Consider the following 27,158-nt stretch of genomic DNA (forward strand, 5'->3'; position numbering starts at 1 on the left):
GAGGATTACAAATCTCCTCAAAAGTCATTTGACATTCTCATAAAAAATTTCCAAACAATCCTTCAATCTGTCAGAGTCCTAAAAATGTATCTTAGTTCTAGATTTACGTTTTCGTTTAATATGAGATCTTAAAAATAAGGTTATTTTTTAAATTTAATTTGTCTGAAATATCGAAAATTCACAATAATTCAATCAAAGTGACGTTCACGATTACAGAGTTGAAGGGGAATGTTATACTTATATCAACATGAAGGTTTAGTGCGTTAAGTTGTCCTTTATAGTTTTCTCAACCTTTATTTTTTTTTATTTTTGACAATCAATTGAATAGTTTTGGGCCGTTTCCCATACATTTTCCCATACAAATTATAAAGCTATCCCGCAAATCCAGATCGTAATCAAATTTGTTTAAATTTGGCATAGTTGTTGCACATCGCAATACGAATCGAAAGAGCTATGAGGAGTAGGGGGTTGGTCCGTTTAGACTATCTGATTTCTTAGTCTGATTTTGACCACCGCCATTATTAAAAATAACGGCGCCGGTGGTGTAGTGGTAAGCGTGATTACCTCTCACCCCAGCAGGCCTGGGTTCAATCCCAGTCGGCGCCGCCGGGATGTTCTGAGGCATAACATCTCTGATCACGCCTTCCTTCGGATGGGAAGTAAAGCCGTTGGTCCCCGGTTCATGAGTTGATGGGTCGATAGGTAGGGTCCAGGTGTGGGAGCTGCCTTTCTGGCACGTCGGTAGCATTGGTGCTCAGCACGGAAAACAAGATCGACGGAAAAAAACAAACCAAAGGAAAAAAAAATTATGAAAAATCTGCTCGATTTTACTTTTGACACACTTTGTCGAACCCCTCTGTTTGCTGGTGTTTGCACATGTCGTAAGAATTGTCAATTTAGATTTCAAAACAAAATTGTATCCGGAATCAAAAGTAAATGAATTACCGGAAAATTGCTCCAGCTTTGGCAGGCGTATTTGCTTTTATTATTTTAAATAAAATGAGAACGAAAAGGTGAACTTTGTGGAGTAGGAAATGGTTGCTCAGAGGGAACACTAGCAGTAATCTGGCTCATCTTGTCCTTCAAGAACTGCGATATTAAGACGAAAAATGATTTCAAAACTTCACCAGGATGTCGACACCAACTTTCGACAAGCTAAATAGTGGGAAAAATTCTCTATAGATCTACATGAAATTTCTGTTAAGATCTCAATTCTGCATATTTCTCTGAAGACCTTCGGCCGTCCCTGAAGTTTTATTTCTGTTCTCTGGTAAAATATCTTTGAAGATTTGCAAATTTCTCTAAAAATTTACAAAGTTCCTGAATCCATGCAGATTTAGTATCCTTAAATATCAACAATTATCTCTGATGTTCACTAAATGCCTAATAATCTACGAACTTCTCGAAAGTTGTATAATTTTCTCTGTAGATTATCATGATTCAATTAATATCTGCAAATATCTCTGAGCATCTACGCAATTCCCTTAAGTATACAAAAAAATATCTAGAAATTTTTGAGCTTCCCGGAAATTTAATGAAGTTCTCTGAAGATCTACTAATTTTTCTGAAGTTGTGCAAATATCTATGAAGATCAGCGAACTTTTTTTTTCCTTGGATTTGTTTTTCGTGCTAAGCACCAATGCTACCGACGCCAGCAAGGCAGCTCCAACATCTGGACCCTACCTATCGACCCATCAAATTCATGAACCGGGGATCAACGGCTTTACTTCCGTCGTGATCAGAGATGTTATGCCGGCGTGATCAGAGATGTTATGCCTCATAACATCCCGGTGGTGCCGACTGGGATTAAACCCAGGTCTGCTGGGGTGAGAGGTAATCATGCTTAACACTATACCACCGGCGCCGCTAGATCAGCGAACTTCCCAGAAGTTCTGTAAATTTCACTTAAAATCCAAGAACCTCATTAAAATTCTACAGATTTCTCTAAAGTTCTGTACATTTCTTTGTACAGTTCTGCAGATTTATCTGAAATTCTTTTAAATTCCTAAAAGCTCTACAAATTATCTGAAAGTATTTGAATTTCTCTGAGGTTGTGTAAATAGGTACTTCTAAAGATCGGTGAACTTTCCAGAAGTTTTGTGAGTTCTACTGAAGTTTTGCAGTTTTTTTCTAAAAATGTACAAACTTCCTGAAGTTCTACAGACTTCTCTTAAGACCTACGGACTTTTCTGAAGTTCTTCAGATCTATCTATTTCCAACTTTTATGGAGTTCTGCAAAATCTTGGACTTTCGTACTTCGATGAGATTTGTTTTTGGAATTGAAGTATTTTTCTGAAACACTGAATCACTGAATGTCTCTGAAGATCTGCAAAATTCCTTGCAGTTCTACAGATTTCTCTCAATATCTACTCTCTTGAAGTTCTGCAAATAACTTTAAAGTTCTGTAAAGTTGTCTGAAGCTCTGTAGTTTTATTCTCAAGATCCACGAATTACCTTGAGGTTTAATACATTTCTCAGTAGATCTACAAACTTGTCTGAAGTTTTGTAAATTCCTCTGTAGGCTCTCGGGCTACCCTGAACATCCGAAAATTTCCCTGCAGATTTTCTAAATTACCTAAAATTCTCAAAATTTATCTGAAAATAGTTGAGTTTCCTTGAAGTTTAAAATGTTTCTCTCAAAGTCTACAAATTTCCCTGAAATCGTATACATATTTTTTTTAAACCGCTGAACTTCCCTGAAGTTCTGCAAATTTCACTGAATTAAAATTTCAGACATTCTAAAAATGCATCAGAAAAGCTGCACTTTTTCTTGAATAACTAAAAAATTTATCTGTGATTTTTCCAAAGTTCTGTAGCTTTGATCTCCAAACTTCTGTGAAATTCTTTACATTTCACTGTAGATTCTCGGACTTTTCTGATGGTCTGAGAAGTTCCCTGAATATTTACCAAAATTTCCCTTATAGTTTTACAAATTGATCTGAAAACATTTAAGCTTGCTTGATGTTTTGAAAATTTCTTTGAACATTTTTCTGAAGATCTACGATCTCTCTTGTGAATTTTTTTTCTGAATTTCTTCAAACTTCTTTTAATTTCTGTAAAATTTTCCGAAGTTTTGTAGTTCTGTTCTCAAGATCTACGTACTACCCGGAAGCTCAACAAATTTCTCAGTAGATCTCCAAATCTCTCTGAAGCTCTAAAAAAAATCTTAGAAGGCTCTCAAACCTGCTGTCTGGCATGCTTATTCAGTGATTGATGAACTCTCTATGACTCGCGAACTTTTCCAACACTGCTTATTATTATATTATGCATACTTTGTATTATATAAGCACTGTTTTGTTGACGCCCAAACACACTGGAAAATAGAAATCAGTCAAATTATACACTTTGTATAGTGAAATCGGTTTACCTTGCTGCTGAATGTCATCAAAACACAAATCAAATCCTTTAAATTTTAGAAGTAGAAAATCAATATTTTCATTTCACTATTTTGCTGAATGAGTCGAATGAAAATTAACCACAAACCTATTACGTTCGACAAATCTAACGTCAAATCTAATCATCATGTCGAAAAAGTGTGAACGCATTCGAACATTGCATCAGATAAAATTATCGAGCAGTCCGCTCGAATCAGACCAACAAATCAGATAGGCTACACACTTAATCTTGCTCGATAAAATCTCCAACAGCCGATTAACTCGGCATTTATTTTTGCTGATATCTCTGCAAAATATCTATTTGTTAGCTGAGATCTCAGCAAAATTTTATGTGTTAGCTGAGTCTTGGAAATTGTTTTACCGAATCTCAGCAAAATAAAATTTAAGGATGTAAACGTACCTTAAGTTTACCCAACCTATTAGACATACTAAAAGGGTAAATTACTGCAATATTAATACTCTCATATGCTTTATTACCAAAATATTTTTTTTTCTCCTTGATTTGTTTTCCGTACTGAGTACCAATGCTACCGACACCAGGAAGGCAGCTCCACACCTGAACCCTACCTATCGACCCATCAACTCATGATCCGGGACCAACGGCTTTTCTTACCATCCGAAGGAAGGCGTGATCAGAGATTTTATGCCTCAGAAAATCCCGGCGACGCCGACTGGGATTGAACCCAGGCCTTTTGGGGTGAGAGGCATATTACCAAAATAAGTTCATTGCAACTAATTGATACAGATATGACTACTTCACGAAATATTAAATGCAAAATTTGTTGTATGTATTTGATTAGTAATTATCATATTCGAACAACATCAAAGAGAAAAGCGATGTTTAAACACGTCTGATACAAGAAATTTAAATCTCTAATTTCATTATTGATTGAAGAAATGTGTAATAACCCAGGCTGTGTAATAAACCCTCCCCTTGGCTAGTTTTTTCACCTTGCTGTTGGTGGGCGGGCTTAATTTCATGCTTTATAGTGGAGTGTTGGAGACGGTAGGTTTATGGCCGGCGTTGCTGGTTCATGCCGCGATAGAATGGCGCCATGGGCAGGCAATGGGGATTACTAAGCTTCCCCTCTCTGATCAACAACTGCATGAGATAACCAAAGATCTAGTCCAGCAGTGATAGTATCACACTTGTTACTCCTTTGATTGAGAGCCACGTCGTAGTACGCTTACGTATAGGCACTGACGTTGGGTGTGATACTGGCGGGTTTTGCCGCAAATCACTCTTATTTTATTTATTTTTACGCAGATAGATTTATTTGGGTTTGCAAGGGAATTATACTACTGAAATATTTCAGAAAGTGCCCAACGGTGCTCCTTCTACTTGCGTGATAAGCTTTCATTGTTGTTTTCATTGAAGTATTACTCAGGAAACAATGTTAAACATCATTTTTGTACATGGTATTGTAACTAATCTTATATGTGCTTCATTTTGATTTGGAATAAGTGTGTGAACTATGGCTCGGGATTTCCACTGTGGCGTGCTTCTTTTGTGACATATCCATACGTATTTTTGTGGTGCGTCATAATGGAAACGTGTGAGCATAGTTGGAGCATATACCCTATATAATTTAAAAATCAGCTAGGAAACTAACTTCAAAATGAAGCATTTTAGCCACATAAAGGTGTTACCTGGATCGAACTAAGATACACTCAGGTCTTTTTTTACACGGGGGATACGGTCCGTGTAAAAAAAAACCGTGAAAAAAAAACCTACGAGATTTTGATTTTTCGCATGCTTAAATGTTTTTAAAAAATCGGATTTTGATGCCATTTGTAATTAAAGCATGACATATAGACATATTTTAAAAATTTCTGTATTTACACCAAAAATTGTGATTTTTTTTTTTAAGTATGCCATTCGATTACAAATAGCTTGAAACGGATAATGTGATTGGAATCAAGTCGATAGGTTGTATCGTTGTCGAGAAATCGTTAAAAACGTACCGTGTAAATCGTGGAAAACCGTGTAAAAAAACCGTGTAAAAAAAAACCGCGTAAAAAAAAACCGTGTAAAAAAAGACTTCAGTGTATAATAAATAGGTATAGGCCAAAATCAAAAGTACTTGAACGTACGTTTAATTTTAGATTACAAGCACAAGTGCAGGTACTTAATAAAGCATGGGTTATGATTGATTAGGTGAATTAGAGCTTTTAACAATTTATTAAATTAGACTAATGAGATATCATAATCATCAAATGAACTTAAATAAGAAACTTCAGAAAGTCTAATGACATTAAGTAGATTAACAAAAGAATTAGGATGCGGGGGGTCCGCTTAGGGAGGCAACTAACCTTTAAAGTTGTAGAATAAATCTTCTTATTTAGTCTTGAACCTTAATAAGAAAACGCAAGCAGACCAATAGTATTAAGCAGATTAACAGGGAGAGGAATAGTTTAGGAAATAAGTAAAAGTAGAGGTATGTGACAATTAATAATTTTTAAACTTTTGGAGGTATTTTATTCCCCTAAGTTTGTTGTACTCGATTACTATATTATTCTCTCAATACGTTAAATCTCTTATATATGCGATTAAAGCATTTGAGTTAACTTATTTCTTAGTGTTCAAGTACTTACATTTGTAAACAGCAGTCAATGTTAATCTATGAACTAAACCCTACGTAAAATCGATCTTTCCTTATGTGGTATTGATGCATGTTTAACTTTTCGCGGCTGTCGGATTCAACGCGCCTACGTCTACGGAGCTTACGCAGAAGTGATACGCAATTCGGTAGAGCTTGTCAAACGCTTTTGAGCTCATGTAGTATAGAATTTGTTCGGTGCGGTCGCGAAATCTTGAAATGATTAATACGTTCTTTAAATTAACTAATTTGATACAAAGCTTAGTAGTAAATAAGTAGAATATCTAGGGAGAAAACCAAAATTAATCAACTTGCCAACATAAGCTATCACATTTATTTTGGTGGTACTCTTTAAATGATAATAAGCCTTTTTTCTCGCTTTTGTTGTCTCGCACGGCTTTTGGAATTCGCGCGGTTTTCGTAACTTACATAATTTAGATACTTCGTTCGGAACGGATTTACTTATTCAATCGGTTTACTACGCGGATGTATCTACGCGCACACGTCACAGCATTTTTTCTATAACTATCTTGAAACAATACACACGGAATCCAGTGTTCAAGCGGCCAACATAGGCTAGTCCTTCTACTGTATTGTCAAATATAGAAGCAAAATTTATTCAAATGAGTCAAGTCTTGAAAACTAAGCTGACACACAGCTCCAGCTTGATACCCAATAAAAAAAAATGTGTAATAACTCAGGAAATGAATCCTTGACTCTGACGACACGCTGACATGCGCCGGCGCCGATGCACATGTGGATGCAATTTTCGGACAATTGGAAAATACGTCAATTAAGAAGAAATGAAGTCGCTCAACGGAAAGCCCGCCTATTATTTGTACCTATCCGCCATTATATCAGATGCTGTGAGGATGAATGCACGTCGTTTTGTCTAATAGTTGAAGGAATTACGTATTGATGTTGGAATGCACTTTTTTCTTCCCGCCAGCAGCAACAGTAGTGGCCTCTGAATTTCCGAACCGTTTGCGTTTGGCCATAAAATTGTAAATTTTATTTTCCGTTTGCATACATTTCAACCCCAACCAGTCCAGAAACAACAACAGCAATAAAGAACTGCATGAGCACCAGAAGCAGATCGCGCTTTGGACCGACGAATAGATTTCTTTTACGCAGCTTTGTTTCGACGGAATATCATTTATTTGTTTTTCGGCGGTTTTGTTTTTTCGTTTTCCCATCGGACCGTGCACATGCAAATACGATGATGCGGCTTTGCTGCAACGCCATTTTTTCCAGGTCAGTTGGAAAGTTTTGAAATCCTCGTCGGCGTCGAATGTTGCCATGGTAATTTGTCAAGAATTTCTAACTGCAGTCATGGGCGGCGTTGACTGGAAATTTTTCAATTTAACTCTCGTTCGTAGCAGGCGCTCCAAGTTCTGGGAAAAGCCATATTCCCAGTCCCAGACCAACGTTTATAGTTCACTAGTTCAATGTATTTTTTCTGCCACCAGCAACCGCCCAACAATTTTGTATTATTTTTAATTCACTCGGGTGTGCGCGTGGCATTGCGTTTTTCCTATAACTAGAAACCGAGATGTTATGGTTGTCGATTTTTTTTCTCCTTTCTATTTTCCATACCCTTTTCCCGCACCCGGCTTACCCGTCGATCTTTTTCGGAATCTATTCATATAATATTAACGATGCTAGTTTTTCTGCTCCTACAAACAACCATCAAAATGGAAGCGTGAAGTGAGTTGCAGCAGCAACGATCAACAAAACTCAGTCGAAAGTATAGAGAATAAAAAAAAAACAAATCTCTCCCATATAGTGGTAGGTACCAACAAGAATAGAGCAACTAAAACCAAAAAGAACGCGCGTGTTGGAAAATCTTTTTCCCTGAGATGCGCTTCGAGCGCACACACCGTGGCGCGGCGATTGCAGAACTTGCAACAACTTGGAGGATGATTTTTCCGCCCGAATCAGTTTTTCTAGACACGTGGCGGCGCGATGAAGTAAAAGTGGTGCAATAATCGGGTTTGGTCGGTCGATCGCGGAAGTTGCAAGTTTTGTGAATTGTTTTTTTTTTTCTGTGATCTTCTTTTTGATCGTTACAGTTCATTTTGAGCGTAAGGTTGGTACTTAGTTGTCAATTCTTTTGGAAAGGATTTTGTTAGTTAATTATTTGTGTGATTTGCCTGATCCCTCAACTTATTGTTCTTTGAAGCTACTACTACGCCAATTAATACATAAATTTGTATATTGTGTGGTAAGCACCAGGGAAGTCGAGGAAATTAACAACCATAAACATTTTTTAGACCGCGCCGGGAATCGAACCCGACGATCGATCACATTCTAGCACCGGACAAATGAAATATAAGATTGTAAATTCTTTTGTCTCCTAATCATTTCAATAAGCTTTAACTTTTCAGGATATTCATAAAAAAATTCTTGGCAGTAGGGTAATCAATAATTCAAAATTTACCAGTATGTTTTTGGGCTTGATTGACGTAGTCTGTATGACATTTGAGAAGTTTCAGTAAGATAATTATTATTGGAAGACCCTTTTTAAAACTGCTATTTCTCGAAGTGCAATGATCCTAAATAGCTCATATATTTGTTGATCATTCAAACGATGTAAACCGATGGCGAGAATAAATCATTGCAGTTAGCCCCTTATGAATACGAACGCTGGAAGTAAATTCGTGCCAGGAATGACAATACTTTTTGCGGAAAAATTAAAAATATGTTAATATGGCCGCTTTGGTTATCCATTAGACTGATGCAAAGTTTGAAATTTTCACTCCACAGTGCTCAAACGGTTCCAAATTGGGCCCTGATTAGCCTCCCAAAATTTGAACTCATTTAGTGAGAAGCTGACTTGGCACAAACCATTTGAAGTTTATATGGGAATTACTATGGAGAAACCATAATTTCGGTTAATATTTATCTCAAAATTCACCAGTTCACTCTACTTTAGAAAATGATAGCTGCTACAACTTTGTTAAAGACCACTTTTCGATCAAATGTAAGGAACAAAAATTATTAATGATTCAAGTCACTGATGTCTTATGATTATGCTCAATCAACTGTTCAGCAGGCAACATTGGTGTTTATGGTGCGTAGAATAGAGGACAAAAATCATGGCTACTATGTCACACTGCAGAATACAGTGTTGCCCACAATACAGTTGCTTAATCATGCCATAAGATTATCAATCTTAAACAATTAATAACTATTTAATTTGACGTTTGGCCGAAAAACGATTTTCTTGCAAAGTTGTAGCTGATGAAAAAAATTCCATACGAATAGCAATAGAATTTGTTATCAGTACAAAATGTAAAAAAGCTATAAGACAATGAACAAAAAGTTTGGTTTTCCCATAGTAATTTCCATATAAACTTCGAATGGTTTGTGCCATGTCAGTTTCTTATCAAATGAGTTTAAACTTTAGGAGGCTAATCAGGACCCGATTTGAAACCGTTTAAACACTGAGGAGCGAAAATTTAAAATGTTGCATCAGTCTATTATCAATTTTGCTGCAAAAAAGAAAATGATATTAAATATCAAACTGTTTTAACTTTTTTCGTCGTGTACATATTTCGTTGAAGTTTAAGGTGTTCAAAAGATAAATACACAGTGGCCCAGGATGATAGTTTAGCACGACAAAAATCTACTGCTGGTTTTTTTTTTAGACGGGGTGTCTTCAAAGCAATTATATTAAACAACTAACTTTCTGATTTTTTAAAGTATAGAAAAACACACTTCAGTTATTTAAAGCTGAGTAAATTTTAAGCATTTTTTTCGGATAAACCTTTTTTCTTAACGTTCTCATTTTAGAGCATTCTTTTTTAAATCTAGTGCCCAAGTAACCATCAGGCTCACCAAAGGCCCTCTAATCGCCATTTTTGCAAAAGGGCGTCCTAACTTTATCACTTTGTCATATGTCACCTAACTTTGGCATATAGCAGCCATATATTGATAAATGGGCAATTAATGGGCTTGATTATTACTTGGGTGTAAACACATAACATATATTTGTAACTTCATGTGATTTTTTGGACCACCCTAACATGGAAATGGTCTCCCTAATGACAAAATAATAAAAAATACGGATCTAATATTTTGCTATAAGGAACAAAACTACAAATTTTACGAAATTCTGAGAAGCACTATATCGTTTTGCTATGGAGTGGCTGTATAATTATAAATAATGGACGTAAATGGTTAAGGAAATACAAAGACATGAGTTCAGGAGTGCTAAGAACCCGAGCAAAGCTGGAGATCAAATTGAAATCAAAATTTGCTGATATGATGTAATTTATTTTGAATACTCCAGTTTACCTCATTTTGGTAATTTTGTCTTCAAATGAGGGCAAAATTGTACACTGTTGAATCAGTCGGAAAAACTAATCCTGATTTCAATGAAATCAGTTTTATTACAGATTTTGCATTCATAATGTTCAACTCAATACTGGCCTGACGTAAATGGTTAGCATCCATGCCTCTCACGCTGAAATACTTGAGCTCAAATATCATCCCGTGCAAGTCACGAATGACCTAAAATGGGTTAAACAAAACAAATAAACAATAATCGTTAGTTCAACGACAGATGAACTTAAATTAAATTTTAAACAAAACGTTAAAAGCACAACTTCAAGTTAAGTTGCTTTCATTTAAAAAGTCTTGACTGCATAATTAAAGGACAATATTATATCAGACTTACCTATATCGTGACAATTGAAATCAGAATGAGTTTTCATTATGATAGGAACTGCAAACTTTAATATCGATTTGCCTAATTTTTTTTTGCTTTAATATAGAGACTTTCAGCCTTTAGCTGGTTTGTCTCTTTGCCTTCATTTTGTTAACCAACTTTGCTCGGGAAGACATAGAATCATTAACCACGTTAGAATTTTTCAACAGAATTGACCTGATCCCTTTTATAATTTTAGTGGTGGTCTGACAGATCGATGTCCTACTGATGTGATCCTGAAATCACTGAAATGGGGTCGAATTTTGATGATCGAGTTCCACATATGTTATGTGGTGTAAAGTGTGCTTCAGCTAGAATCCGGAATGAAAATTTATTTAGCAATCCTAGTGGTTGGTTCTGTAAAATTTACGACTGATAAATGATAATATTGAAATGACAGTAGCATTTTGGGAATGAATTTCCGCTGGTTACCCAAATGAAATACGTTTCCCGAGCAAAGTCGATTAACAAAATGAAAGCAAATCGATATTAAAGTTTGCAGTTCCTATCATAATGAAAACTCATTTTGATTTCAATTGCTGCGACAGAAGTCTGATTTCATATTGTGCTTTCATTATGCAGTCAAGACATTTTAAATCAAAGCAACTTAACTTGAATTTCTGCTGTTAACGTCTTGTTTAAAATTTGATTTAAGTTCATCTGTTGTTTATTTGTTTTGTTTAACACATTTTAGGTCATTCGTGACTAAACCGAGGTGAGATTTGAGATTAAGTCTTTCAGCGTGAAAAGCATGGATGCTAACCATTTACGCCAGGCCCGGATTTAGTTAAACATTATGAATGCAAAATCAGCTATTAAATTGATTTCATTGAAAGCAGGATTAGTTTTCCGTTTGATTCAACAGTGCAAAATGTTGCTCTCATTTTTGCTGTGTTAACCGTTAAGTCAACCAAAATGAAATCAAATGGAGTATTCAAAATAAGTCATATCATAACAGCAAATTCTGATTTCAATTTGTTCTCTAACTTTGCTCGGGTACTATGGAAGTTCAATTTCATGGGAAACAGCATAAAATATGGATGCTAAATATTAAAATCCCTTGTATTTTTGTCTATTTACTTTTGCATTGTCAGCGCTAGCTGCTCCTCTGCGTCCTTTATTAGCCCTTTCTCCGTAGTGTACTACTCCAAATTTGTAGATGCAATACGTGTCATTCCGATCCTTGAAACAGGTGGCTGTTTCTTGGAATCGCTTGTTTCCTATTCACTGTGCTTCTCGATATCCGGGTACACAGTTCGAAAAAGTAGTGTAAATTTATGTTCAATATGATGCACATAAATGGAGCGTCGCATATCATATACGGTTACATTATATATCATGTAAAGCTCTGACACTTTTCATGCAATGTTGCAAATATTGTATACAAAAGCCCATATTTGTAAACAACATTGTTTGCAAGTTGTTCGGTTGCGTGAAATGAAATACAAGTCTACGTGTTTCAATGTTTACATCACAATTAAAATTCAGAATTTTTATCTGTGTACGTTATATTCGTTTCCACTACATCTTGTCGTGGTTGTCCGATGATATACCCTAGGGGCACGCAATAACCTTTAACTCCAACGGAGGCAACGACTGTAATTAAATTAATTCCATTGATTACTGCTTTAATTACATTAATTACACAATGTAGAACATTAACTTCTTTTGAACTCCATTAATGACAGTCGAAATTTCTTAATTAAAGTACATTAATTACATTTTCAATACTTTTAATTACATTAATTACGGATGGATAATTTTAACTACCGTCAGTTCTACTTCAAACGTATTAATTACTTTATGTACTTTTGATTGCATTTTAACTTACTATACTTGTTACTATCAGCGATTTTATGATTCGTGAGCGTTCACTCAGAGTGAGCGCTCGCGAGTCGTTAAATCGATGATTGTGACTATCTGAAAGCGAATTTGACAGATTTTATGAGTCAAACACTTGCCTTTCAACCTCTTCTTGTATCTAACAAGTACAAACAATCATTATAACAGCTAATGATTCCAAAATTCCGAAAATCATTTTTTTTTATAGCAAGTGAGTGGAAGCAAGCCTGCCTTCAGCTAGTATAGCATATATACTGCTACCATTTTGTTTTTCGTTCAATTGTTGCTTTTATTTTTCTTGTTGCTGCTTTCCTGGATGTTTCCGCGAGGAGAAACTCATCCGGTGCCCTTCCATCCTGCATAAAATACATACATTGTTCCAATCACAGAATATATTCTTTTTCCGATTGAGGAAACGCAGTTAATATAATTTTTTAACATCCTTAAAAACACCCCCTACACCTTTGTACATGTCGAAGCGCAGCTCCTCCGGAAATTTCTCTCGAATGACATGCATCACTTTCCCGTATTTCTTATGCACAAACACTAGATCGCGATCAGAAACCTCCGATGGTAAATCGTAAACATGCACACATTGAACGTAATCTTCCGTATTGGAGCGTACCTACACTGCCTTTCCACTCACATAATGGAAAATTAAATATTCTCTCAATGGTGGGTTTTACACTTCCATATGGAAAGCAGATTTTGATAAACATCTAAAACTCAAACCAAAACCACTAGAGTTGCCAAATTCCCATCCTGAACCACTGCGCAATGTTTTGACAAAAAATACGCTCCTTAAAATAGAGAAAACTGTACATTAGGCATTTGAAAATGCTCCTTAGTATGCACCGCTTTGCACCATTTTGAAGTGTAATTGTACCATGTATCATCGGAAAAGCTGCTGTAGAAAGGTTAATAAGTACCATGAAATCAGTTGAAATGTTCAGTAAAAATGCACAAATGCACACAATGATTTACTGAACATTTCAACTGATTTCATGGTACTTATTAACCTTTCTACGTAGCTTTTCCGATGATATATGGTACAATTACACTTCAAAATGGTGCAAAGTGGTGCATACTAAGGAGCATTTTCAAATGCTTAATGTACAGTTTTCTCTATTTTAGGGAGCGTACTTTAAATATTTACTGAGCTTTTTGAGATTTTTAACGTATTTTAATCAATCATTTAAGAAGCAACCCGATCTATTTTAAGGAGATTTTTTTTACTTATCAAGGATAATTTCATCTGTTTTATTGAGCAAAAGTAGGGCTGCCCTAATACACTACAAAATGATGTGCAGTTTGTCAGAAAATACACCTCAAAATTTCAGCTTATTTTGACGTTATCTTCTTCTTCTTCGAATTTCAAGCTTATTGCTTATCGCATATTAGCTTATTGCGTGTTCTCGACTTAGTGTTCTAGATGCACTTCCACAGTTGTTTATTGAGAGCTTTCGATGCCTGTACCATTTTTGCATTGGTATAATTGTGTGGCAAGTACAATCATACTTTATATGCCCAGGAAAGCTTAGCTTAGCTTAGCTTAGTCTGACTGCACGTATCGATAGTTGCACTCCGTGATTGATCTGAACCAGTGAAATTGTACAAAGAATCAACTGAATGGGGCTTGGTAGTAACCTGCCATTCTCAGTGTACATGTTCCAGTGACTCCTACCTTTAAAGATCAATAACGTCACCGGCCACGTCCTTGCAATCAGGTGGGAGAGGGAAGGAATGTTAGTGTGTGACTTTTGTTGTTTTGGGACCGTGTTTACCTCTGCATCCCACAAAAGTCACAGGAAGGAGGTTTTGTTAGTGGGTTAGGTTCGTTGGATCAGGATTCACCTTGATAAGTGATGCGATCTTTTGTTTTGTGTAGTTATTTATAAGTGTTTTCGATTTATGCTCTAAACAGCCGGCTGTCTAGAGATGTAGATCATTATTAGATGTGTGTATACCGATTTAAACCAACAATAAGGATACTGTTGGGGCCCCTCACAAAGTGTGATGATGGTTTATTTTATTTTATCAATGACCAAAATAATTAATTATAAGCGGTTTGAACCGATTTAAACCAACAGCAAGGATGCTGTTGGGGCCACTCACAAAGTGTGATGGTGGTTTACTTGATTGAATATAAAATAATTATTAGAACCGATTTGACCCGATTTAGACCAACGGCAAGGATACTGTTGGGGCCACTCACAAAGTGTGATGGTGGTTTATTTATTCAAACCAAAAGCAAGGGTTCTATTGGGGCAACTCACAAAGTGCGATGGTGGTTTATACTATAAGGGCATAAAACAAAATCAAGAGCCATTTCGGTTTCCATAGCTTCCTAGACACTCGGCCGCAAAATAATCTTATCCGACGGAAACGTCTCGATCATCGCTGCACAATGGTTTATTATAGCATTTATAAAGTAAATTTGAATACCTTATTGTTTATTTATTATCCATTTTGACTTGACTTGGTACCGTTCAGTTTTATGATGACAAAGTTGCCTGGAGAAAAGTGACAGTTCAAAATGTTTCGGAAGGGAGTCAGCTAGTGTCGTCCAAGTTCAAGTGCGGAAAAAATGCCATTTAAAGTGGTACAAACAATTGAAAGATGCGAAACATGCCTAACCGTAATTCTTTCTGGTTGGAAAGAAGCTGGAATCCTACACTGGCCGGAAAAAAAACGCGGTAGCGAAACTCTCTCAAGACGAGCTCTCCATGCCAAACCCAATGTGGGAACGTATCAATTGAGTGAAAAAAAAGAGAGTTCAAGACTCGCTTGGAGGCTGAAGCAGAATTGGAACAGATGTAGCCAGTTTCGGATACGGAGGCGAACGAAGGGAATAATCCACCACCGTCAAAGAAAGTTTGCCCCGAAGTCTACAAGTCCCCCAGTCGGAAGGGAAACACAATAAGAGACTTTAACGAAGTTTTCCTTATTCCTGGGCAGGAGGTTGACACCTGTGAAGCTGACTGTAAAATCCAGAATCAGATGAGATTATAATATATGCGACACAAATTCACTTTTTTATAGGGGAACATGTGATGTGAATAGAACCCACCATCAGTGCAAAGATTACATATGACTGCAGATACTTCACTGGTTGTAAAGTTCTGCCTGATGGTTTGTTGCAGCTGGGTGAATCAACTTCATTGAAGACCTTTGGAAGACAAACGACAAGATGTACGTCTATCAACACGTGACAAGGGACTGGCAAATCCACGAACACTTGTCCAGTCTACAAATCCATTGAAACCCTTAGGCTGCCCCCCCCCCCCCCCAAACCCAACATATAATAATGTTTGATTGATGAAACGTATTCAAAAAAGGGATATTTAGAGAGAACAATCTTCAACTGGAACGTACTCACCAAATCAATACATCCGGGAGCGCATTCTCGATGCTTAATTTTCTCTAGTCATTTTTAAACAATTCCTCCTCCAGCGAATCCAAACACACAATAACTAAATATCACTTTTCTTCTTCATGTCACTCTGTGCACAAAAGCAATGCACACCGCAAAAACCTAATAATAGATCAGCGCGGTCGAGTCACACCGTCAACAAAGGGAGCGAGAGCACACCAGGCACCAAAGCAACAGGGGAAAAACATCAGCACAAATCATTCTAAATAGAATTATCGCGTCCGGGACATAAAACTATTCAAATGCGAGCACCGAAAAACTATACGGCAGCACAAAGATAGCCCGAGCTCTAAAAAAAAAGCACGCAGCGGAGCAAAAACACACAACCGTTCTCGGACGCTTCTCAAAGCGGACTCCATACTTTATATGCCCAGGAAAGTCGATAAATTTTGCATCCCGAAAAATTCCTAGACCAAACGGGGAATTGAAGCCAGCATAGTCTTGCTTTGTTACAGCGCCCTTCCCGACATAGAATCCAGTTTTTTTTTTATTAAAAACATAATGTTTATTCTTCAAAAAAACGTCAATGAATATTGGAGAAGGGGCCCTGGTCAGCCGTACGACGCAACTAAGTTGCGATGCTCTCACAAGAGCGCTGGACGGCACTGAAATCATTCTCATTTTTTATTGAACACCCGTTAATATATAATACTAATATAACTAAAGAGAAAAATTAATAAAAAATAAAGTTTTCTATATCCCTTAGAGTAAATGTCAAGCTTCATATTTTTTTTAATAATTATCTGTTTACCACCCAAAATTGAAACGATCACTAGATTTCTAATCAACTAATTCAATATCCCAATATGAACTCCCTTCCATTCCCCAGGACGTCCCTTCCACACAAAGAAAATAATAATTTGCCTAACCAACAAGTCAAACTAAGTCAAGTAATCGTAGTAGCTGATTGATTCAAAACCTCACTTTATTTACATTTTGTTAAATACGACCTATCCATAGTTAGGAATACTATTTTGCGTGTTCTCTACATATTCAGTATAACTACGCTTAATCAGGGATGGAAAATCATTTATATTCATTTCGTGCATTCATTTACATTCATTTGCCTCTAACTTTTTCCATCAACAGAATAACGTTGAATGATGTATGAAGCTTTTGTAGCATTTGATATTAACTACAACTTTTGCTAATAACCATAATCTGAATCTCTTATGCATGATGAAATAGAGCTGGCAGAACATGTTATTGTTTTTCAGTGAATGCAATTTACATTCACTGAAAAACAATGGTGGGTTCTTATCCCTCTGATTCATCATGCATAAGATATACAGATTTGAGTTGTTCACAAAAGATGTAGCTGATATAAAAAACCTACAAAAGCTTGAAACACTATTTTACGGAATTCTGTTGATGAAAAAAGTTAGAGACAAATGAATGTGAATGAATGCACGAAATGAATGTAAATGATTTTCCATCCCTGCGCTTAATACCGTTAAATCTACCATGATTTCAGTATAGTTGACTATAAATATAAACAAATTTACTACCATTCTGTCGAAACTAATATGCTTGCTGAAACATAGTAGGCAAAAAAATAGTGATTGCGAGTGTTGGCCACTCACAAGTGTCTTATTGTAATTTATGACTTGAGATATGAAATGATCTGTAAATGATTATTTTGGAATACTACACTAAAGACTGTAATCGAGAAAAAAACACTCACATTTGTGGATAACTTTTTAGCGTGTTATAAAATGCTGGAATTTTGCCTGAAACTAGCTAACAGTGTACTGTTTACGCCGGCAGAGTTTCATCACCGACAAACCGACATGAAACTTAAACTTAACTCTTGATCGAGAATCCATAACGGCAGATTCAAATGTGCAGCGATCTTATCTGTCAAAACCATAGAAATTTGTTATCTAGATAAAAATAATTTGTCCGGAATAGATTAGACACGAACCAACTCATACATTTTGTATGCGTCTTCGTGGCTAGGATCAGGGGTGTAAACGGTTGACGTTTTTTACTACACTAGCTTCGTTGTCGTGCGCGACAGTCTGTTTGTCTTCGTACTCTAATACTCTATCGCCGTCTCTTTTACACAACACAAACGGTAGAACAACATTCGGGCGAAAAGAAAATTTTCAAATAACTATCATATGACAATTTGGTGTACATTAAACCATTTCTGATCAGAAATGTCATTACTAGGACATCGTTGCTTGCTATTTTCAGAATTCACACAAGCACAATCCGCAGCTCTAATTATGAGAAAAACTAAAATGCATACATTCGTGACGGTCTTCGGCGAATGTTTCGTATGACAGAGTCTGTAATATGACATTTAATTTGGTACTATAACTTGATAGCTTGTTTTGCAAGTGTCGGAAGCAAAGGCAGTCGATTATCACAGAAAATGGATCGACTACGGTGACCGCTTACAAGACAGGCTAGGATACACGTTTTTCGCGAACACGGCGGCAGATGTCAGTTTTGTGCTTTGATCAGAAATTTGATGATACTTTGTATATGGTCATTCATGTCGGTTTGTCGGCGGTTTCATCACAATCGTTCAAGTGGTTACAATAATGGCATCGGAACAAGAACAGAAGCGCTAAATAAATTTTTCGCACTCCCTTTGAAAATCCAAACGCGTCACATAGATGGATCGGAAAGCAGCTCGGAATTCATCATTCAACCGTATCCCGTGTGATCAAGAAATTAATTCAAATAAAAACAAATCGAATATGTCTAAAAATTCCTTGTTTGGCAGGCGATCTGTGAATGTGGTAGAATGAGTCAGCCCTTCATCACATCTGGCACCATGAACGGGCAAATTTACAAGGATGAATACCTCCAGAAGCGCCTCCTGCCCTTCCTGAAGGCTCACGGAGACCAGACGCTGTTTTGGCCGGATTTCGCATGTTGTCATTACGCCCGCCAAGTCTTAGACTGGTACAAAAACAACAATGTAACCCCCCCCGAACACACCGCCCAATCGATAAATATTGGGCTATCATGAAGGCAAATCTTCGCAAAACCCCTAAGATGTTGGAAAATGAACTGGGTTTGAAGAAATAGTGGTTGAATCTGTCGAAACAGGTTGGCTCCACCATTAAAAATGGTGTCAAAATCAAATGAGCAGTGTCAAGGCAAAGGTGTGAGTATTTGGCTTTGGAGAAGAGGTTTAATAAAGTAATAATCTTGAAACATAACCATAATGTTATACTTTATTTCCTGAAAGTTTGAAGAGAATCGGCCTTAAACAGAATTTTTGGCGACCATTTTTGTGTCTCATTTTTTTTTCGAATAAAGTCTTTATTGTATGATAGTCATGAATGAGTAGGGTTACCATACGGTATCCTAAAGAAGGACATGTCCTCCTTTTTCAATAATTTATGTACATCCTCCTTTTACCCGAAAATGTCCTCCTTTTTAATTTAATCCATCCTTTTTTCCAGTAACATACCGTGCGGGACCGAAATCCGTACACCTAAGCACGAGAGAATCATTAACGGTCAATACTAAATAATGCTATCACATTATGCTCTGTATCACATCTTTTTCCTTTACATTTATCATTATTTTTCCAATATTTGCAAACACCAGGTCTTAAAATTACCTTTAATTATTAGAAAAAAGGATTTAAATTGCACATATCTTGAATCAAAATCCGTACAGTTTTGAATCGAAATCCGTACACTGTTTTGAGGATGAATCAAAATCCGTACAGTCATGAATCAAAATCCGTACATGAATGTAAATCGATCCAAATCAATGAAAAAAAAACGTGTTGCTATCTTGAATAAAGATTTTTTTGTAGTTGCTTGGCTAAGAGTCCAAAACAGCTATATTCGTTTAAATACACTAGTTTACAGCATATTTGAACTTTGTACGCTGCTGGTCATTTCCCATGTAAAATCGTGCGCTGAATCCAAAAATGTAGTCCAAAAAAATCTCGGTAGGACAGTTTTGGAGATATAGGGGTAAGAGAGGCATAGTGAACAGGTGGGGCATAGTGAGCATCGCGCGTGCTCCAGCTTGGACTTCCGGCCGTTCAGAACAAATTTGTTGGCTGTAGGATCAATATCTTAATGATATTGATCCTACTACCAGTTGATTTGTTTCATGCAGTTGGAGATCCAGAGCCAAAGTACGGGATGCTCACTATGCCCCTCCTTCCCCTAGCTAAAAAATGAAATCTCACGTTAAAAAAACGAAAACACAAATATCTCTGGCTGCAATGAAGTGATATTAATTATTTTAACGCCAAATTAAAGGTGATAAAATTTTATTTCGATCGTTATGAAACTATTTTTCCGTGAGAGTAATGGTAGAACCACCATAAACATTTTAATTTACATTGCTTAAAAACTTAGCAGAAATTCAATTTTTCTTAGGGAAACTTAAAAAACAAACTATTAACTAACAACAATACCATCAATCTCACTGACAATTGATGTTCAATTGATCGAACGAAAAAAATTCTTACCTCTAATTTAGCGTTAAAATAATTGATATAATCTCATTACAACCGGAGATATTTGTATTACAGTAATCAAACTTGTTTAAAGTGAATTTTCATTTTTAGCTGTATCCCAAAAACTATCCTACTGACATTTTTTTCGACTACATTGTTGAATTCAGTGCACGATTTTACATAAGAATCATTCGTCAAAGGTTCAAGTTCATTTTTTTTACTTTTACTTTTTTAACTAATGATATCAGCGTTAGATTAATTGATGTTAATCGATTCAAAGGAGAGGTAACTGAATTCTTTTTATTTAAGAAGGTAACTGTTCTAGATTTTTATGCTAACTAATATCATGTTTAAGGATTAATTTCTTCCAAATTTTATTCCATACTTAAGTACTTTGGGTTAAATATTCTTACTGGAGTTTTCCTCCGATCACAACTTCGAGGTTTTTGAAATTTGACATGTGATAACGTGCAAGATGCGCCATACTTTGGAACTCCACCAACCCACTGGCATCAAGCGATAAATTAACCGGTTCCTAAGATGGTAGCCCTATAATGGTGGATAAGTACAAAAAAATAAAATAAATAAAACCATCTTAGAAACCAACAAAAAAAAGACAATGAACTGACATCAAGGATTAGTTTTTCGTTTTGTGCATGAAAATTTAAATTGGTAAAATAACGACTATAACTTAATTTAATTTAATACGTCAAGAGAGTAATAATCATAAAAATACAGATCTTTCATTGCTTCTTTTCCACAGCTTTCTTCTGCTTCTTCTCCATTGTTACCATTGCCTTTTCAAGTTATAATGCTTTCTTGCTTCCAACCCTAATAAAAATAACCATAATAGAGAGCTTAAGGGGAAGCTCACCGGCCCAAAAATAAAAAAATATTTTCGGTACGTTTTTATTTTTCTAAAAACATTGGGAAAAATTATCAAAAATCCAAGAAAATCAGTTTCTTCCTTAGATTTTTGTCAAAAATTACATGCAAAAAAATTTTTTCTATCCCATCATGAAAAAAAATTGGACTCTCAGAAAAACCGAAAAGTTGATGTTTTGTGGTTTTTTGAGTCCAACTTTATGCCATAATGACTTATAAAACATGTTTTTGCACGTGAATTTTCTTTAAAAAATTAGAAAAAATGTGATTTTTTTAGATTTTTGATACTTTTTTTCAATATTTTTAGAAAAATCAAAACGTAATTTTTTTCGGAGCGGTCTGCTTCCCCTTAACGACGTGTTCGGGGTATCATCCAAACCATTTGTGGGAAAGTTTACCCATCCGGGATAAAGTTCGTTCATGGTATTTGTTTATTAGGGAACTTTCTTTGCTCTTCTTCCTTTTCTTCCTCCTCTTCCTCTCTCGCTCAACCTTTTTCTTTTGTCGTTCCTCAATCCTTTGTTTCTTTGCGTTCTCTTTATCAATTTTCGCCCGCACTACTTTCATGTGTATTTCCAGTCATTCCTCGCTGGTAGCTACTGCTGGGAATGCTCTCTGGCCCATTTCTGTCTGCTCTCTGTAAGGGATCATCCAAAAATGACGTAGCATATTTTTGATCAATTTTATACTCCTCCCCCCCCCCCTCGTAGCGTATTTGGCTATATTCAATACATGGCCGGTCACAAATTCTGAAACCTTCACCTCCCCCCTCAAATGCTACATCATTTATGCATGGTCCCTAATTTGTATATGCGTGTTGGTGATATCCTGTAGAGGAGCTGCGTTGTTTTACTTTTCGGACGCTCTTCATTAAAAGATATTAATAATATAACGTTTACAATACGAATAAAATAAGAGAGTAGCGATTGAATACGGCATCTCTTATGGTGGTGAATTGAACGGCAAAATCCCTGGATGCTTCTTGGTAAGATTTCTCCGCACGCATCATTGCCACAGTCTTCTCCAAATCATCCGGCGTGTATTTAGTTTCCATGATCTGCTGAAAAACATTGGATAAAGTAGAATCGTCATTAGTGATGCACAAGTGTACGGATTTAGAATCAGCTGTTATATATGGATCGAAATCCGTACAGTACTAATTTTGATAAATAAATACCATATGAATGATCCATTGCTTAGAATTGAGATATAAAACGATAAACACTAACCTTTTCGATCGACCTTCAGGAAACTACTTGCAAACATCACTGAAATACGCTTAACAAACTGAAGTAAATCCGAGAGATTTTCTTAGACAATCGTTAAGAACGCAACCGATTGACAGAAATGCCCGACACGTGTTAAGGTTTTTATTTTTCTTATTTTAATTGCATGACATTCTGCTTAATTGTTGACGTAAACATTAAGCTAATGCATGAATGAACATGAATATGTATTCATGTATAACATTTACATTGTTATGATGCTTATAAATAAACAAATTCAACAGGGTGTACGGATTTCGGTGCTGTACGGATTTCGGTCCCGCACGGTATTCATAAAATTGTTTTCGAAGAGCGTTGTTTGCAGAGCTCCACTGGAGCGCAACTCCATCTTATCTAGCAAATGCCATTAGATGGTGGGACTAGAAGTATACTACAGCTGTCATCGTCCGCAGATCGTCCTTGGTTTGTTGGTTCTAATATGATTCCGCCTTTTTTGGTCGGTTTTATGTCCATTATATGTTATTGAATTGCCATGGTAATCTGGGACGAGGCTCACGTCCAAAGTCGCTGGTCCACCGAGCGCTCCTTGTGTGAAAGGAGAATGAAAGAAATGCGAAAGGGATCAGTTTCATCAGATTCCTCAACTAACCATACTCAAGCAAAGTAAGCATATACAAGCTATATTGCGACTATATGATTACTTGGGTACTCACTCATATGGCCGTCTGAATGGTTCATCGGTTGCGAAGTGAAGTATTTCTGAAAGTGATGCGTTATATTTCTCAATGTTTTGATTTTATCCTAACGTTACCTCAATGTTATATCACAGACAAGCAGACACAACACATTGAACATTTATCATTGTAAACCCTACCGCCATCTGTCGTATATACTTTGATGGGCAATAGACTCAACAGATGGTTGTAGTGTGTAAACGTCAAACGCTAGCAAATTGATCTTGTGCACCACAATTGGCGGTACTACCAACTAAGAAACATTTAAATTGACCGTTAAAAACGATTTCGATGAACGTTTAAAGAGTGTTATGTCTGCTTGTCTGTGATCATACCTTCACTATAGCAACTTCGGGTAATCTGCGAAATTACTTGCATTTTTCTCAGGCACTTTTGATCTAACTGCAATTACTCTCTCATACTCGAAATGTGCCACGACCAAATTGGCACAACGATGTCCTATACGCTCTCTGACCGAAGCGCAGGGTCGTGTGATTTTCGAGGTGTTTGTCAAAATTGATTCCTGGTCTGCCAGAAATAAGTCTGGTACAATAGCAAGTTTATTTGAAATTTTTCTATCTGTCAAATTTAAGTTAAAATTCACTAAATGGAACACAGCCACACAGATTGAATCCAACATGTGTTCGATTTTGACGTTCTGGTTCTATGGGATTTTAGGTATTTCAAACATAACTATTCAAGTCGACGTATCTGATTTTGTAAACAATCACTTCAATCGACGATTTGTGGCAACTGCAAGCTCACTCACATAAACTAACAACACCAGCTAGTAGGCGAAACTTTCCCGTACCTGTTGATGGTGTTTGTTTGCGTGGGTGAGTTAGCAGTTACGACAAATCGTCGATTGAAGAGTTTGTTTACAAAAGCAGATACGTCGATTTGAATGGTTACGCTTGATTTGTTTAGGCCGCTGCCATAATGATTGAAGAGGCACACGAAGCGTGAAATCGAGTGTTAGGATTTAGACATGAACTAGCCTAAGGCTAAAAATCTCTTTAATAAAGTTTAAAAAAAAAAAAGGGTTGTGTCCTAGACACGACCGCAGTATGACGTAGAACCACACAAAATTGACGTTTTTCATGCATTTTTGACTATTATACTTTATCTTAAAATTTTCAAGTATTTCAATGTTTTGGTTATGGTTGATTCAAAACAATTCACACATTTTTCTTGACAAATATCCATGTGAAATTCCACATGATTTTCATTTGACCACACATAAACAGAATCCACTCAGAAGTACACATGAAATTTATACGCAAATGAATAGTATGTGTGGTCACATATGGTTTGTATATGTACTAGTTTGAAAGTTTTGGTGTGGGAAGAAATTAAGGGAAAAACTTCTGATTTTACTAATGATTGTGATTTGTTTCAAATTTATTTCCCGGAAAAAAAAGATCGTGAAAGTCTATGCCTTTTTCGGGTTATTGTTGAGGGGTGGGGGGGGGGGTGTGTTAGGACAGGTTATTGATGAATGGGGGGGGGGGAGATTGTTGTGAAGGGGGGAGGGAGAGGGTTAATGTGAAAGGCGGAGGGGGTTTACTTATTACTTTTCCTCATTGTGGTCACACCGTGATCCACCTTTAGCCGCTGATTTGGTCCTGCTTACTGCAGGACCAAGTGCCACGCCGTCCGAAGCGACAATGAGGAAAAGCAGTTTTTTTAACAGTTAAATGATCTTTATTTCTTGTGTTTGTGTGGTTTACATGTATGAATTTTTTCAAGTGACACAGATGCGTCTTTTCAACTTTAGTACAGTGAGATTTTAATTATTATTTACAGTTTCTAGTCCTATCAGGCCTATTTTAAAGTATGACCACCTTGGTGGGATTGGTTTGATTTGAATTGGAAAAAGGAGTCTACTTATAACTACTATTTACAACTACAACTAATCTACAACTACTATATACACCTAACCTACTATATACAAATTGCTTATCAAAGCATGTTCTGATAAATTACATTTTTGTGCAAATTTAGTCTTAATTTCGTTAATTTTGGAATCTATTTTGGCAATGCCTGCCTCTTCATGTAAATTTGTTATTCTAGTGTCAAAAGGACGATCAAGAACCATCCTCAGCACTCTATTCTGAGCGACCTGAATTTTGTTCCTGTGAGTCTGTGCACATGATTCCCACACCGGAGCTGCGTAGAGGATCGCAGGTGCTATGATTTGTTTGTAGACGGCCAGTTTGTTCACCCTTGAGAGGCGGGATCTGCGGCAAATCAGCGGATACAGACACCTAACCAAGGTAGAACACTTGACTACAGTTTTCTCTACATGCGAACGGAAGAGGAGCTTTTCATCGATCAACATCCCGAGATAGGTTACTTCGGCGGACCACTCAACCCTTGTGCCATCCATGATTACAGTACAAGATGGAGCCGGTTTCAGTTTGGGCGATTGCCGATGTAGGAACATGATCGCTTGTGTTTTGGAGGGATTGATTTTAATTTTCCACGTGGTGGCATAATCAGCAAAGGCGTTAAGGCATCGTTGAAGTTTGTTCGTTATTTCGCGAGGCATCCTTCCTTTGACGGCTATTGCGGTATCATCTGCGAACAGGAAGAACACGCAACCGTCTCCAAGGGGAGGAATGTCGGAAGTATAAATGCTGTAAAGCAAGGGGCCCAGCAGACTGCCTTGCGGCACTCCTGCTGGGATGGAAAACGTGTCGGAAAGACAACCATTCAACGATACCTTAAACGACCTTTGCTGAAGGTAGTTACGGGTGATTTTAACCAGATGTAATGGGAAGTTGAAGTTACAAAGCTTGTACACAAGTCCGTCATGCCAAACATTGTCAAACGCCTTTTCAACGTCTAACAAGGCCATGGCTGTGGACTTGGATACAGCTTTGTTACTTCGGATGTTATTCATCACCCGTACTAGCTGATGATTGGTGGAGTGCCCCTTTCTGAATCCAAACTGTTCCGGAAGGAGAATGTTATTTTCCTCGACAAACTTGAGCAAACGATTGAGAATGAGTTTCTCGAACAATTTGCTCAGCGCTGAAAGGAGGCTGATTGGTCTGTAGCTTGAAGGCAATGTTGGATCCTTACCGGGTTTGCGGATTGGTATGATTTTTGCTACTTTCCAGATACTTGGAAAGTAGTGCAGTTCCAAACATCTGTTGAAGATAGCGGTTAGAAGAGACTGCACTTTCATGCTGAGTCTCTTCAAGATCAAGTTGAATATACCGTCAAACCCGGGAGCCTTCATGTTCATGGTGCATTTCAGCGCTGAGCAAATTTGTTGTACTGTAATCATATCCGCCGGAGGCACGACACAAGGGGAGGCATCTAGGTTTTGAACGCATTGCGCAACCTGATCTTCGAGCGGACTTTGGATATTCGAGCCAAGCAAATGCGATGAAGCGACATGCTTGCCGATCGCATTTGCTTTCTCCTGTGGGGTGATTAAAAGCCGATCGTCATCATTTTCGACTCTGAGAGGTGGAATGGGTTTGGGATGAGTTTTCAGGACCTTGGCTACCTTCCAGAATGGTCTGGAGCGGTCGTCCAGATTCTGGACAACACGCCCGAAACTTTCATTTCGGAGTGAGTCCATTCTGGAAGCAATCTGTCTGTTCAGATCAGCCATTTCACGTTTTTTGCCCAGATCTCCAGTCCTCTGAAACTGGCGTCTACGAACATTTCTCAGGCGAATCAAAAGTTGGGTGTGGGAATCAATGGCAATAAACTTACCCCTCACAGGAACTCGTCGGACGCACGCCTCGTCAGCCACGGTTATGGCTTGGTGGAGTCCCTCCAACGCTCGGTCGATGTCCTCAACGGTGTCAAGCGGCGGGTTGTCGATGATGTGCCTGTCTACCACGCGTCCAAACTGGGCCCAGTTTACGC

At 37.1% G+C, this 27,158-nt stretch overlaps 1 protein-coding gene across 3 annotated transcripts in view; it reads left to right on the plus strand.

The window, feature by feature from the left end:
• The window catches only part of Pex7 (Peroxin 7), a 44,799-nt gene that overhangs the window by 6,099 nt on the left and 11,542 nt on the right, over positions 1-27,158 (plus strand). Inside the window, exon 1 of one of the 3 annotated variants that reach the window (XM_065224696.1) lies at positions 7,953-8,084. The exons of the other annotated variants lie outside the window; for them this stretch is intronic. The gene's annotated coding sequence lies outside the window, so the exon portion shown is untranslated. Of the gene's footprint in view, positions 1-7,952; positions 8,085-27,158 lie in introns of those variants that run through there. 3 annotated transcript variants of the gene reach the window in all.

This window comes from Ochlerotatus camptorhynchus, unplaced genomic scaffold, assembly GCF_037179485.1.
Source record: "Ochlerotatus camptorhynchus isolate MF236.1 unplaced genomic scaffold, CSIRO-AGI_Acam_v1.1 ptg000213l, whole genome shotgun sequence".
Classification (NCBI taxonomy): Eukaryota; Metazoa; Arthropoda; class Insecta; order Diptera; family Culicidae; genus Ochlerotatus; species Ochlerotatus camptorhynchus.